Below are 14,982 nucleotides of genomic sequence, written 5' to 3' on the forward strand. Positions count from 1 at the left end.
CAAGCATCTATTGCATCTATTCAAATGCAATTCCACCAAGAAAGAATAACCATCTCAATTCTATTATCAACTCTTTTTGACAGCATTTTTGGAAATCTGTGGTGGTTGGAGCATTGGTTAAGAAGACCTTTGACTTTATTAGGTAGCAACCATTGACCTTGGTTGGCTTCCCAAAATGAATTAAGGCCAATAACTGGTTGACAAACTAGGTATTGAGACAAATTCCCTGACCACGTGGTTTACCTCAAGTAACGTTAGCATTGGGACAAAACAAGGTTGAAACATCTTACATGTAAAGGTAACAGACGCATGTTAGAAAATAAGAAAATGAAGTTGTATATCAAGTGTAAGTCTCTTTCTATAGAGTAAATTTCAATAACAAATATTAGAGCTTGTTGATTCTGGAGTTTCTGTTATGGTGCAGGGGAAACAAATCCGACTAGGAACCTGAGGTTGCAGCTTCGATCCCTGGCCTTGCTCAGTGGGTTAAGGATCCAGCATTGCCGTGAGCTGTGGTGTAGGCTGTGGCTCGGATCCCACGTTGCTGTGGCTGTGGTGTGGGCCGGCAGCAACAGCTCTGATTAGACTCCTAGGCTCCTAGCCTGGGAACCTCCACATGCTGTGGGTGCGGCCCTAAAAGGACCAAAAACAAACAAACAAACAAACAAACAAAAAAACCAAACTTGTTGATTCTAAGTTCAGGTAATAAAATGTTATATGGTTCTTCATTTTTGATGCATATTCATTTAAATACTCACTAAATGTCTGGTATGGTACATCAATTAAGTTAGTGTTAGCAAGGATTGTAAAGTCCTAAATAAGGTTGTGGTGTTGGAGATGAAGACAGGAGAGGTCTGAAGGACATTTCTAATAGCGAATCCCCAGGGAAGTGATTCTATGGTAGAGGAGAAAGAAGAAGTTGGGTAATGGTGAGATTTTCCTCTGGGTAGACACCATTAACTGAGTCCTAGAAATTCTTGATTCAAGGTGTCTGCATGACATAAGGAAAATGAAAAATGAACTACTTAACACAGTTAGTCTCAGTAAATTAATATGTCTGTCTGAAGATGTCCCCTGTCCTCCACAGACAAGCCAGGAGTGAGCCTTGCAGGCCAGAGTTGGCATGAAATCTCAGTACCCGTTTCTGGCATTGCCTATATCTGACATGTGTTTAAGGTAGATTTAAGACAGCATCTGAGGGAGAGCCTATCGAAAAGCCAGGAGAATGGCCTACAGCTATGTATGACTCTCATTCTGGAAAATTCCATTGGAGGAAAAAAAATCACTGTTTTTGAAGACCAACTTGATTTAGGACTCTGGGTGCCTACTCCTGTTCAACGGGGGCACTTTCCATCTCTGTCATTGGGGATCCTTTTTTCTCTTGGGACTGAAGCAAAGCCTGGGTGGAGGATGGGCTTACAGAATGCCTGCCAAAAAAAAAAAAAAAAAAGTTTCTAATTTTAAGTCTGCTCTGTTGACAGCTAGCATCATTCCCATCCAAAACCTCAGTGTCTCCTGACATCTGGTAGCCCTGTTTCCACATCACATGGAATGTGGGGCAGCTTTAATGAAGCCAAGACTGTCTGTGCTTAGGGTCCCACTCCTCAGGTTGCCAAGGACTCATGTCATTCTGAGGTCTCTGTGCCTAAACACAACACCACGGAGGAAGACCAGATAGTTGTCCCATTTCTCTAGGCGCCTACAGCTCTCTCTCATCCTCCCAGTCCATGGGAATTGCCTGCTGCCTCTGCTACTTCTCCAAGCCCCTCTGCTTCTTCTGTCAGCCCTCTTCTCAGTGGGTTTAGGGTTAAGGAAACACAAAGCAGAAAATCTAATGGGCTTCCTGTTTTGTACTCTGTCGTGTACCTGCCCTAAGGCAGTGAGTCTCAGAGCTGGCTACCTGCTTTGATGAGGGAAGAAAAAGGGAAAAGCACTGAGAGGAAATCTACTTAAATTAATACCTTAACACATGATGTGGCTGCATCAGTCATGAACCTGAAGGGACTAGGCAGGGAGGGACATTCTAGGTTTTAATGCTAACACTGTAAAAAGCCTGGTAAGCCTACAGATTGCAGGCTTGGAGAACTTAAGTGGGATATGGAGCCTGAAATAGTCCCTTCAGCTGGGGTGGAAGTTTTCTAGCTTTCACATCTCTTCACAGGATGTTCAGGGCTCCGTGGAAATAGGGGGAGAGGAAGCAGTGTGAATTTTTCTTTCTGTGTTTCCTTTTGAAAAAGCTCGCAGAGTAGAGGTTTACCCTCAAAAGGAAGTTGGGTTTTCCCTACTTTCTGCAGATTGATTGATCTGCCCTTGCTTTTCTGCTTCCTGGGATGTCCTGCCCCTCCCAAGCTCTGGACTCAATGTCCTTCTCACCCAGGGCAAGGGAGAGTTGGAAGGCTGGGGTGGGCAGAAGTGAAATATTAGTTGATCCACTGCTGGGCTGGACTCAGTTATTGATTAACTCACAGAGCAGTGAAGACACATCTGATGGTGCTCTTTCAAACTAAATCAGTATTCCAGACACTGAAAGGGAAACTAGGTTTGAGGGAATTGCAAAGACAGGCTGAGGAAAGATCAAACCACAGAAGGTCAGGTACCACCAAGAGGTTTCTGGCAGAAGGAGGTAGACTTTTTATTGAAGAACGTAGGCAGCTGGGGAAAGGCATCAAAGGAGATTATCTATTTACAACTCCCTCATTCCGATGTGGCCTGCATCTTTGAGTCTGCCCAGAAAAGATCAGGAGGAAAGAGAGCTGGGAGTGGGGAGAAAGTGGTGGCTCAGGAGGCACTGATGTGATGGAGAAATGGCATGGTTGTCGGATGAAGGGAGGAACACAGCAGAACTGTGCATGCCACTCTGATATGGATGTCACTCTGGGTGGACTGGGAGGGGGCAGAGGTGTGGGGGGGTACATCTTTCAGGCGACAAGGGCTAGTAGCATGCCTGTGGGCTGGGCAAGGTGTCTGGGTATGGCCCAGTGCTGGATGGGTGAGTGTGGAGCAAGGTGCAGGCAGACTGGAGCACTACCATGACTAAGACCACAGTAGCAGACACAGCCAATCCTGGATGGATAGAATTTCCTCACCAGGCCTCCGTTTGCTCAACCATAAAACAATACCCATGCATTTGTGAGTGTTAAATAAGACCAAGTGTTTGTTTGCTCATTTATTTATCCATCTATTTTTTTCTGGGTAGTGAGAGTATAAGTGCAAAAGTGGTCTTGGCCTCCATGGAAGACACAGACAGTGAACAAGCAAGCATAGCAATCTAAGAGTGTGAGGCCCTGAGCAGTGGTAGAAGGAAAACAAAGCAAGACGAGCAGATGGAGTGATGGAAGATGCAGCTTTGGATAGGGTGTTGGGGAAGGCTTCTTGATGAGGGACATTTAAGTAGACTCCAATGAGTGGTGTGAGCAAGCCAGGCTGCTCTCAAGGGGAAGAGTATTCTATTGTAGGGGAATGGCGTGGAAGACCCTGAGATTGGAACATGCATACCATGCTTGGGGAATGACTAGAAGCTGGTGATAAAAAGAGTCATGAGAAATGAGGTTAGAGAAGTAGCCAGATCATGTAGGGTGGGGATTAGGATAGTATTTTAAGTATAATGGAAAACCCTAAGGTACATAGGGTGTTTAATTAAAACACGAATGGAGCACTATGGGGCACTATGGGAAGTCAGGCCCTGTGCTTGGAAATTTACCAAATCAGTCCTCACACAACCCTATGATGACCCAAGAGATTTATTTGTTACCAACCCTTTCAAATTGGGCTCCAACAAAGGTTTTCCTGCCTGGTATTACTCAAGCCAATAGATCAAGACTGAGTTCAGAAGCAAAGGAAAGTTCTCTTTGATCAAAGAATGGAGAGGCCCAGGCTCAGGTGCTAGGTTTCACTCTCCCTAACAGGCCATTGACTGGGTGGGGGTGGAGTTCTTTCCCATAGGTAAGCGCAGTCCCCTTGCTCACTGTGCACTACAGACAAAAGTGCCAGGCACAGCGTCTCTGTACTCAGCCCGCTGCTGCCACCATCTTGAAAAGCAGGATGCAAGGCCTCTGCTCTCAGCACCCTTTGAGCAAGTGAAACTTGAACAAAGGAAAAGGAAAAAAACAAAACAAAAAGTTAAACCTCATTACCCAGATTCTCTTTTTATTTCCCGAGAATTGTTAATGGGCTTTGCTGGTAACAAACCCCTCTGTTTTTGACCTGCTCCTCATTCTTGAGGGGTGCTGAGGGGTGAGTTTTGGCTTCTGTAACTTCTTCCTACTGATTTGGGGCATCATGGTGGAAAAGGATAACTTGACCCCAGCTGCCTTTTGATGAATTTAATGGTCACCAGGCCTCAGCTCTGTTTGCCTCTCTGAGCAATCACCATTTGTCTCACCTTTTGGAGACAAATGACACCAGATAATTTAAGATACACGGTCCAAATACTAATAAGAGAATAATAGCCATGTGGCAACGTTTTCTTGAAAAAGAACGTATCCAGGTCTTTTGACTGTAGACACAAGTGTGCCCTGATATTGAGGTTCACTTCCTATGTTGGAGTGAATCAAATAGATCGTGTCTGTGTTTCCTACACAGTCATGCTCCAGGGGTCTCATTTGCATGGGTAGCAGAGTGGCAGGATTCAGCATAAGTTTACTTTTTTATGGTAAATACTGGGTTGTCTAAAAGCACACCTTGAACCTGAATTAACTTTCAGGAGGATAGCTGCTCTGTTTCCTTAGATCATAGTAAAGCCTGAACCTGGTGTGGACTACATATAGAGATCAGCTGACCAAATGCTAACTTTTTAGCCTTCTTTAGCAGGGTTGTAGTAGCTGCTACTTACAGTAGGCAAGGAGCCATCCCACAGCAGTTGCTCTAATTGTTGAGAGAAATAAGAAACCACCTGATTAAGGAGACCCACCAGTTTTTGAACTAATATGCCAAGGGAGATTCCCCTTCTCTCCTGAATGTAAAGGTAAAAGGCTAAACCTGGGAAGGCCAGGGTAGAGATCTGAAGTAATTGCTTTTTCAATTCTTTTTCTTTCTTCTTTTTTTTGGGGGGGGGGCGGTCTTCCTATGGTCACATCTGCAGCATACGGAGGTTCCTAGGCTAGGGGTCAAAACAGAGCTGTAGCTGCTGGCCTATGCTATAGCCACAATGCCACATCTGAGCTGTGTCTTCAACCTACACTACAGCTCACGGCAACGCTGGATCCTTTAACCAACCCAATGAGTGAGGCCAGGGATTGAACCTGCGTCCTCATGGGTCCTCAGATGCATTTCTGCTGAGCCACGATAGGAACTCCAGCTTTTTCAATTCTTGAAAGATTCCTGCACATTCTGAAATCCATTCAAAAGGATCATAATCCTTTCTTTTTGACTTTTCACATAAAGGCTTAGCTATTAGACCATAGTTGGGGACCTAAATGCAGCAAAACCCGGCCACCACTAGGAAACCCTTAAGCCATCTTCTAGTTTTAGGAGGGGTGAGGCTGCAAATAGCTTCTTTCCATTCCTGGGGTAGTATTCTCTGGCCTTCTGTGAGAACGAAGCCTTAGTAGGTCACGCTAGGTTGTGGCACTTGAGCCTTTTTCTTGGATACCTTGCATCCTTATATGTTATGTGGTTCAGGGTAGTTATAGCCTGGTATCCTTGGTGCCAATAAAATGAAACTGAGTTCAGACGCACAGGAAACTGTCATTCTTTGATCAAAGACTGGAGAGGTGTAAGCTCTGCTCAGAACACCTGCTCTGGCAATAGGCCACGGGCAGGGCTGCTTTATAGCGATCAGCTGGGAGCAGTTGGGGCCGAGCCCTTCATGTCTCGGGCTGTCCACACTCCAAGCGCGGTGCGGGCGCCCAGGCCTCCATCTTGCATCTCACTGTGAGCCCGGCGCTTGCGCACACAGCTTGCCTGCTATGCTGAGGGGTGGGTGCAGCCGCTTGCCACGAGGAGGAGCTCTGGTCTGAAGCCCCTGGTGCGAGGTCTCTGCTCAGACCACCCTGTGAGCAAGTGAAACTCAACCAAGCACGAAGGAAAGAAAGGTTAGACTCCGTTTTATTACCCAGATTCTATTTTTATTTCCTGGGATTTGTTAATGGGGTTTGCTGGTGAGATATCCATTTGGAGATGGCATGATTGAAGTGTCATAGTCAGTTACATCAAAGTGCTCATAGTTTTTCTTTCTGTAGATGAAAAGATTAGAGTTTTGAAGAGTTGCAAGACAAACAGAACTTTGACTTATCTTTCATAATATTTTCTTTGCTCCCAGTTATTTGTTTTTTCTCATGGGAAGTATCCTAAAAGTCAAGAGGCATCAAAATAATGATTTTTTTTTTTTTTAGCCTAAGTGGGTAATATTTACATACAAATATTTTATAGTATATAAAATTACATGACTACCCATGATTTTTTGATTAATCATTATTTAAGGTATTAATTCATATAAACACTAAGCGAGTGCATCTGTGAAACAGGTGCCGGGCTACATTTTGGACCCAAAAGTTTAATAAGTCAAAGTTCTTTGTCCCAATGAATTTATAATTCACTGGGAAAGACAACTACACATAATTACAACACAGTTGGATCAATTCTGTGCTGGAAGGAAGCCCATGCTCTTGTAGGAGTGTTTGAAAAGGGGAGCCCAATCCTGAGTGGGGCGAATTGTCAAAGAAGGCTTTGTAGGGGTGCTGCCTGAGTTTAAAGCTACAGATAAAGAGAGGGGGTCAGAAATGGCATTCCTGCTGAGGGACTAGTATGTTTACAGGTGCAAGGCTGTTAGAGGTCCTGGAATATTCTGGGAGATGTAGACAGAACAGTTAGGGCCAATCCTGCATGGAGATCCTTAATGGGCTCCATGTGGGTAACTATACAAGCATAAACTCTGTCATTCAGTGCTCAGATTTCTCCACATGTTTACCTCCTTTTTCCTCTAATAGCTTTCTCCCTGCCATTCAGGATTATCCTAATTGCTCCGTACTTATTCCAACCTATAAGCTTTTTGTTTTTTTCCATAAAGTTTCCAATCCATAATATCTTTCCTAGTCTCTTACGGTATTTGGACTTTTTCCCACGCTTCATTGTCTGTTTCAACTACTGCCTCTTCCAGGAAGACTAACTCTGTTGACAGTGATCTCTTCTGGGTTCTGAATTGATTTTGTCCTTCACAACAATATGCTTAAGAATCTACTCCATTATCTTTTATTTATTTCAAGTGTTAAGTTTGCATTTCCAGTTCATTTGTGAACTTGGTAATGGTAGGTACCTCTTTATGACTTTAACGTGTGTATCTCAGCCTAGGGCATGATGGGTATTTGCAGTCAGTATTCTAATTTGATACATCTTGGCTGGCAGACGCTTTGTTTTCAAGGGCACTGCTATATGCTGATTATGTTTTAGAGTCCCTAGCCTCTTGTACGTAGGAAGTAGAATGATCATATTTCATTTCTTCTACACAGACTTATCCTGTGACCTGGGGATATTAAAAAGAATCAACTAGATCTCTGTGTATCATATATACATCACTGAAACAAAATATCGACAAATAGAGGCTTGCAGAATGCTATGGCACGATGCCATTTATGTAACTTTTAAGTGTGTATACATACTGTATACATTTTAATGGGTTATGTGTGCATGTTCAAGTATAAAAAATGGATTGGAAGAGTATCCCCATGCAATTCATGCTAGTGGGTGTCTCTCCATTGGGGGACGATGGTCAAAGAAAATTGTAGTGTGCCCTATTTTTATTTTATAAAATAAAAAATCCAAAGCATGGAAGATAAAATATTTTCAGTGGACCATGCTATTTTTCTATCAGTTGATACACTGTGGGATTTTGTTGTTGTTGTTGTTGTATTATTTCTTATATTTTTCCTTATTCGAAATTTTTTCTTCAATGCCTAAACACACTTGCACCCATAAAAACTGCTTGCGTGTTCAAGAGCAGGAACATTTAGGAGAAAAGGAGATAGGTGGAGAGAACTTGGACAGCTCAATTACTGTGAGCAGAAAACTTTTCTTGTAAAATATTCAAGACTCTGCTCTTGTGCTATTATAGCTCCTTGTAGAGTAGGAGACAATTCTAGCAGAAATAAATTCTGTGGCCTTTGCATGGTCTTTTGGTTTACTGTAGGCTTCATGAGATAATGTAGGTACTGCCCTGGAGGACTTCAGCTAACTCTGTAAATGAACCGAAGCTTCCTCTCTGCCTTTTCTGAACTGTATGATTTCAGGTGAGGTTAATGGGCATTAGTTACACCAGTAGGTGGACTATATGGGGCCTGAATTTTAATGCCTGAGCCCCTGCCATTCTAAGGTCGATACTGACACGGGAGAGTTACAAATAGGTAGACGGTGTCAAGGGGTTGGTCATTAACATTCTCATAATAGTAGGGAGGGGGGCAGGTTGAGGGGGCCAGCAGTGATCTAGAGCCAGGGGGACCTGAGGACATGACCAGCTTATAAGGTCTGAATTGCTCTCACTTAAACTCACATCAGTCGAAAACTTTAAATGAACAAATTGAGCTGATTCAACAAGATTGTGTGACCTTACAGCCAGGTTCAGCCTGAGGAGATAATAAAAAGACAATTGATTCCAAAAAGGAGGGCCCAGTTGTTTTATTACTAACTCACAGAGGGAAGCTTCTTAGAAATCCAAGTCTGCCTATGCTCCTAAGAATAGGTCTTGAGGACATTTAAACAATCCTTTGAAATTATGCATTTAAAATTGCGTACAGGGGAGTTCCCATCATGGCTCAGTGGTTAATGAATCCGATTAGGAACCATGAGGTTGTGGATTCGATCCCTGGCCTTGATCAGTGAGTTAAGGATCCAACGTTGGCGTGAGCTGTGGTGTAGGTCACAGACATGGTTCGGATCCTGCGTTGCCGTGGCTCTGGCGTAGGCCAGCAGCTATAGGTCCGATTGGATCCCTAGCTTGGGAACCTCCATATGCCATGGGTGTGGCCCTAGAAAATACAAAAAAAAAAAAAAGTGTGCATGTGTATGAACTCATGAGTACACGTACATGTATACACATAAACATAGACACAAACGTGATTCATGCACATATATCATAATACATGAATATATGCTTATTTATTTATTTTGTCTTTTTAGGGCCACACCCATAGCATATGGAGATTCCTAGGCAGGGGTCGAATCAGAGCTGTAGCTTCCAGCCTATGCCACAGCCACAGTAACATAAGATCTGAGCCACTTCTGCAACCTATACCACAGCTCACAGCAACACCAAATCCTTAACCCATTGAATGAGGCCAGGGATCAAACCCACAACCTCATGGTTCCTAGTCAGATTTGTTTTTGCTGCGCCACGATGGGAATTCCAATATATGTTATATTTATATTTATGATAGAGTATGTGTATTTAGATCCAATAAATCAGTACCTATGATCAATAAATATATGGCGAGGTGAGTTGAGTGAGCATCACGAATAGAGGAAAAAAAAACCAGTACTATTTGGGAGTTCCTGTCATGGACCAGTGGGTTAAGAATCCAACTAGTATCCATGAGGATGCCGGTTTGATCCCTGGTCTCGATTAGTGAGTTAAAGGATCCAGCACTGCTATGAGCTGCAGTGTAGGTCATAGACGTGGCTGGGATCTCAGTTCTGATTTGACCCCTAGCCTGGAAACTTCCATAGGCCACAGGTGCAGCCCTAAAAAGACAAAAAAAAAAAAAAAAGGTAATATTTTACTCTTACGTTGCCTTCTTTTTTTTTTTTTTTTTTCCAATGCCTATGCTCGGGATGAAGGGACTGCAGCAATGTCCAGATCCTTTAACCCACTACACCAGGCCAGGGTCAAACCTGCACCTCTACAGTGACTTGAGCTGCTGCAGTTGGATTCTTAACCATCTGTGCCACAGCAGAAACTCTTATATTTCTTACTCTTGATGGAGATTGGTTTACCTTCCTGAACAAAACTGAAGTTTCAGGACACATAGTAACAACTGGGACAGTAGGCATTTGGGGAGTTGAGGGTGAAAGATAGGGAATGACAAATCTCCCACCTCTGGGAGGGTCCCAGGTCTGTAGCAAGTTCCTTCCTCTCCTACGGGCTGAGGTGTGGTTGTTGTTCTCAGTGTAAGGAGCAGCCACTGTGTGCCAGGCACTTGACAAAGATCTTCTTGTGTAACCCTTACCACAAGACCTACGAGGTACCAGTATCCTCATTTTCAGAACGAAAAGCTTAAAGAACTTTGCTCAGAGATGTAACTGGTAAGTGACAGAGCTGGAGTTTTAATCAGGGTCTGGCTGACTCCCTTGCCTGCTGATGAGGATGCTTCTGGTTATATTCAGCAGCAGATGGAAGGACTGTCTCTCTAGTGCAAGCCTGAGGGACAGTTTGGGCTGCAGTTAGAAGTAGATGCCCCACAGATGGCTCCCCCAGCAGTTGTGAGGACCATGGAAAACTCATTGGCCATCAAAAATGTTGCCAAATTCAGAGTTCCTGTGGTGGCTCAGCGGAAGTGAATCTGACGTATCCATGGAAGATGCAGGTTCAATCCCTGGCCTTACTCAGTGGGTTAAGGATCTGGTGTTGTGGTGAGCTGTGGTGTAGGTCACAGTCACAGCTCAGATCCCACATTACTGTGGCTGTGGCATGGGCCAGCGGCTACAGCTCTGATTCGGCCCCTAGTCTGGGAACCTCCATATGCCACAAGTGCTGCCCTGAAAAGACCAAAAAAAAAAAAAAAAGATATTCCCTAACTACGCAACAGAGGTCAACAGAGAGCTTCAGGGTGTCACCTCCGCATGAAGCAGAAGGCAGGATAATTTGGGGAAAGAGCATGGGCCTTGGAGCCAGTTGAATTTATGATCAAATTCCAGACCTGCCTTTTAATAGTTTTGCAGTCTTGGGAAGGTGACTTCACCTCACCTTCAGCCGTTTCTGAAGCTCTAGAAGGATGTCAGTTGTGCCTGCCTTGCAGAGTTCATACTGGAGAGAAGCAGCACACACGGTAGATCCTAAACTGTGGGCAGCAATTATTGTTAAGAACATAAATTATTAAAATGTGTTGGATACTGGACCTAAACAGAAAAAAATGTACAGTGGTCTAGGTAGAGGGGCAAACTAGTCAGACCTAGTGTGAATACATGACACCCAGGTTAGCAGCACAGAGGTTCCCTGTGGCGATGGCCTCCCCTTTGCTGATGATCTGGGCGGTAAGGCTCCAGCACGCATCCTGCCCTGCCTGTATTTTGTAGGGTTGATCCACAGGACCCGGCATGGTGCTCTAATAGACTTTTGCAGGGCAGCTGGAGGGATCCTGCTCTCCTTCTGGGGTATAGCCAATCTTTGGACAGTTCTCCATTTTAGTCCATTTTCTAGTGTGTCCTGAAGGTACCCACTCCCTTGTAGGCTGGCATCTTTTTTTTTTCTGATGAATTTTATATTTATAGTTGTACAACCATTATCAGAACTTAATTTTAGAACATTTCCATCCCAAACCCCCAGTCCGCTCCTCCCTCTGCCTACCTGTCCCCTTTTGTTATGTTACCATCTTTTAAGGAGTGAGTTTTCTCCTTGAGTGAATGGGTTCTCTTTGAGAATTTTCATTCCAGAAGGTAGCTCATAACATACATTATTGATACGAATAGACTTAGGGGAGAAAAGCAGAAATGATCAACTTTAATAGCTAACATAGACTTAACACTTACATTGTGTCAGGCCCTGTTTTAAGTGCTTTACATGTATTAGTCTTTAAATAATTTAATTCTCACAATAACACAGTTAGGTTGATACTAGAGTTATCTTAGTTTATAGTTGAAATAGACACGGAGTATTTAGGTATGTTGTTCAGAGTCATAGTTCTTAAATTGCAGAGCTGGGATTTAAACTCTGGCAGTCCAGCTCCAAAGGTCTTGCACAGTTGGAGGCAATAATTGGTATCTTCAGCCCTGCAGGCTTCATATCATGGTGATAGAGTTGTGTACAAAGCGAAATGGCAGCTAGCAGAAAGAGTCCCTCTAACTGGGCAGCTCAGAGGCTTTGCTACTCAGAGTTAAAGACATGCTTCTCAGGATTGTGTCACTGGCATTTAATTTTAGAACAGTTACATAGCAGCAGGGATTCTAACTCGTATTTACTGAAATCAAATTAAATGTCTGCTCATTTTGTTATCTTGGAAATGTACTTTACCTTAATGATACGCTAAGTAGATACAATGTCATGGCAAGTTCACAAGCCTTGAACATTGGCCAGCTTTTGTGAGGTGTTTAATTTATATGTTCTCCAACTTCTTTTATGTTCTACATGTTGCTTATTTTCCTTTCACAAATCTGCCATGCTTGTAACAGAGGGTGTATTTTTGGTTCGAATGGATAGGTAGCCTAAGACGTTCTACGCCCTAGGAGTTCTGAAACGTTCAAATCCTTTCCAGCTAGGAAAAAAAAAAAAAAAAACAAGTAACAAGGTAATAAGTACTCGGGGGAACACAGAGATAATAAATTCCATGCTGCTTGTTCTCATTTATAGCTAGACCTGGGGATTTGTAATGCTGAACTCTTTTCTATGCCACAGAGAATGACTGGGTTCAGGATTTCCATCCTTAATTGCTGAGGCCATTGGTCTAGCCATTTCTACCAAATGGATAAGAAGGCTTATGGTTCAGATGACATAATATTATACTGAGCCATATAGTTGTCATCAGCAGTACATCTAGGAAATTGCATGAGTTTGGATTACACCATCTGATACCAGGCAAATCTGAATCCATGGAGCTTCATTCATTTGAATTCCACATCATGAACTTAGGATCACTCGACCTGGCTTTGCCCATTGCGGAGAAGACCTTGCTAAATGTATGGACAAGTCGAAGGCTTGGGCAAAATGGTGATGTTGGTGTTGAACCTTCCCAACTAGTATGTCCTTTTCCTGCCGTGATGATGCCACCTCTCTCTCTGGTGAATCATGTGTATGCCACCATCTTCCTCCTCCATCAAATTTGGGACTTGTGAAATAATTTGATAAAATCACTTGTGGTAATAAGAGATTCACTGATTAATTTATTTATTTATTTATTTATTTATACTATATCTGGGACATTTTCATGTTAATAGAACTAAAGTCTTTATCCAAAGGAATAAATGCTTTCTAGAAGTAAGAAACTGGCCAAGAAAATATAGTTTTGAAATTGAACATTTCTTTCTGGTGCCTATAAACATATAAAAGCCACTTTTACTGCATACTTGAAGGGTTGATCTTGCGTATTAAATATTCAGTTGTTGAGAAAAATAAACTGTGTACCAGGTCTTTTTGTTAACTTCTAAAAGCAAATGATGAGAGTAATTATAAATGGTTCTTAACTACAGTATATTAATATGATCTGATTATACAGTGCTTATAAAAACTAGTAAAATTATTTTACATGCAAACAATATTAAACACTTCTGTAATACGAATTTTGCACTATTCTAGAGAATAATAATAAAGATATAAAGGGCTGTATAGGTCAGCGTTTCCTAAGTATAGTCTCTGTACCAACAGCATCAGCATCACCTGAGAACTTAATCAAAATGCATGTTCTTAGGCTTCACCTGAGAACTGCCACACCCAAAACCCTGTGTTTTAACAAACTCTCTTGGTAATTTTGATATACTCTAAAGTTTGAAAACCAAGGTTGTAGATGATTATGTTCGGACTCACCCTAATTCACAGATGAATAAATTGAAGCCCAGAAAGATTGAGACTGAGCAAAGGTGGTGATTCTTAGCAGGTTCTTTTTACTATCCTAAGATAAGTCCGTCTGGCAAATCAGTTTGAATGAGTGAGGTTTGGTGCAGCATCTTTGATTGACAGGACAGTCAAAGCACTCCTTGATTGTGTGACTTTACCAATGTAAGGCCCAGGGGTGAGACTTGAACAACTTCAATCTCTTGGAGCCTCTCAGGGATCAGGCTGCTCCATATTCACTCTCTTTAAAAAGATCAGCATTCATTTTCCTTTAAAGTTGGGGTTAGTCTGCCTGAGTTGCATACTAATAAGATGAATGAATTCATTACCAAAAGCTAGATTAAGTTTTGCAGCTGTTCCGCCTGGGGACCTAGTAGAAAAAGGGGCCAGCACAACCGAAAATCCTTTACTGATCAAGGCAGTCTTAAAATGCAATCTTATGTGGTAAGTAGCATTCAGAAATACTGAAATGAAGTGAAAAATTAAAATGACTTTTTGCCTAAATATGTGGGGAATGGGGAAATCCTGGGGAGCCACATATATCAGGGCTGTGGAATGCAAATGCTGTCTTTTCAGCTGGTGTACCTCACGGGAAATGCCACTTGTGGATGTAGAAATGAGAATTCACATTCAAGATTTCAAGTGGCTGTGTAAATTTTAGGACAAATACTGATATTTGCGACTTTAGCAACCTCATTTATCTATTAATCTCTAAGTCACAACCTCTAAACTAGGCAGTATCTAGGTACTGATTTATTCTGAGCTGTTCTCTTCAGTATAGGAATGTCAACATGTGCATTCATTCATTTCTTCCTTCGTAAATGTAGTCATTTATCCTCTCAATATTTTAAAACTATCTGTGATGTGCCAGGACTATTCTGGGATTGTTTTTCTCTCATTTCTTGCCTTTTATTCTTGATTGAATGAGTCATTTTTTACCTTGTTTTTCCCTGTACTCATTTGGAAGTTGCTCGTTCTGTTTCTTTCTTTTGGTGGTTACTCTAGAAATTTTACCAAATATACTTAAATTGTTGAAGTTAATCAAAACCTTGACCCTCTTCCCAGTAATACAAGTTCTTGCAGAGTTTAATTCTGCTTATCCCCTTTTGACTTTCATCACTTGCTGTATTTGGAAGTCTGCTTAAAAACAATTGACATTATTATTACTGTTTTGTACTATGTTGATTAATATTTCGCTTTATTCCATCCTGCTTTTCAGATCTTACATCACATCTAGAATTAATTTCCTTTAGCCTGAAAGGTGTCCTTTAGATTATGTTTTAGTAAGAGTATGC

General features: G+C 42.3%; 1 long non-coding RNA gene across 4 annotated transcripts in view; it reads left to right on the plus strand.

Annotated features, from left to right (window-relative positions):
- The window catches only part of LOC100626591, a 194,701-nt gene continuing 185,398 nt past the window's right edge, over window positions 5,680-14,982 (plus strand). For 3 of the 4 annotated variants that reach the window (XR_002341849.1, XR_002341850.1, XR_002341848.1), the window contains exon 1: window positions 5,680-6,032. This is a non-coding gene — a long non-coding RNA (uncharacterized LOC100626591). Of the gene's footprint in view, window positions 6,033-12,535; window positions 14,132-14,982 lie in introns of all 4 variants that reach the window. The other variant, XR_001307127.2, reaches the window with a different exon arrangement.

The sequence above is a fragment of the Sus scrofa genome, chromosome 2 (genome assembly GCF_000003025.6).
Source record: "Sus scrofa isolate TJ Tabasco breed Duroc chromosome 2, Sscrofa11.1, whole genome shotgun sequence".
In the NCBI taxonomy this organism is placed as follows: Eukaryota; Metazoa; Chordata; class Mammalia; order Artiodactyla; family Suidae; genus Sus; species Sus scrofa.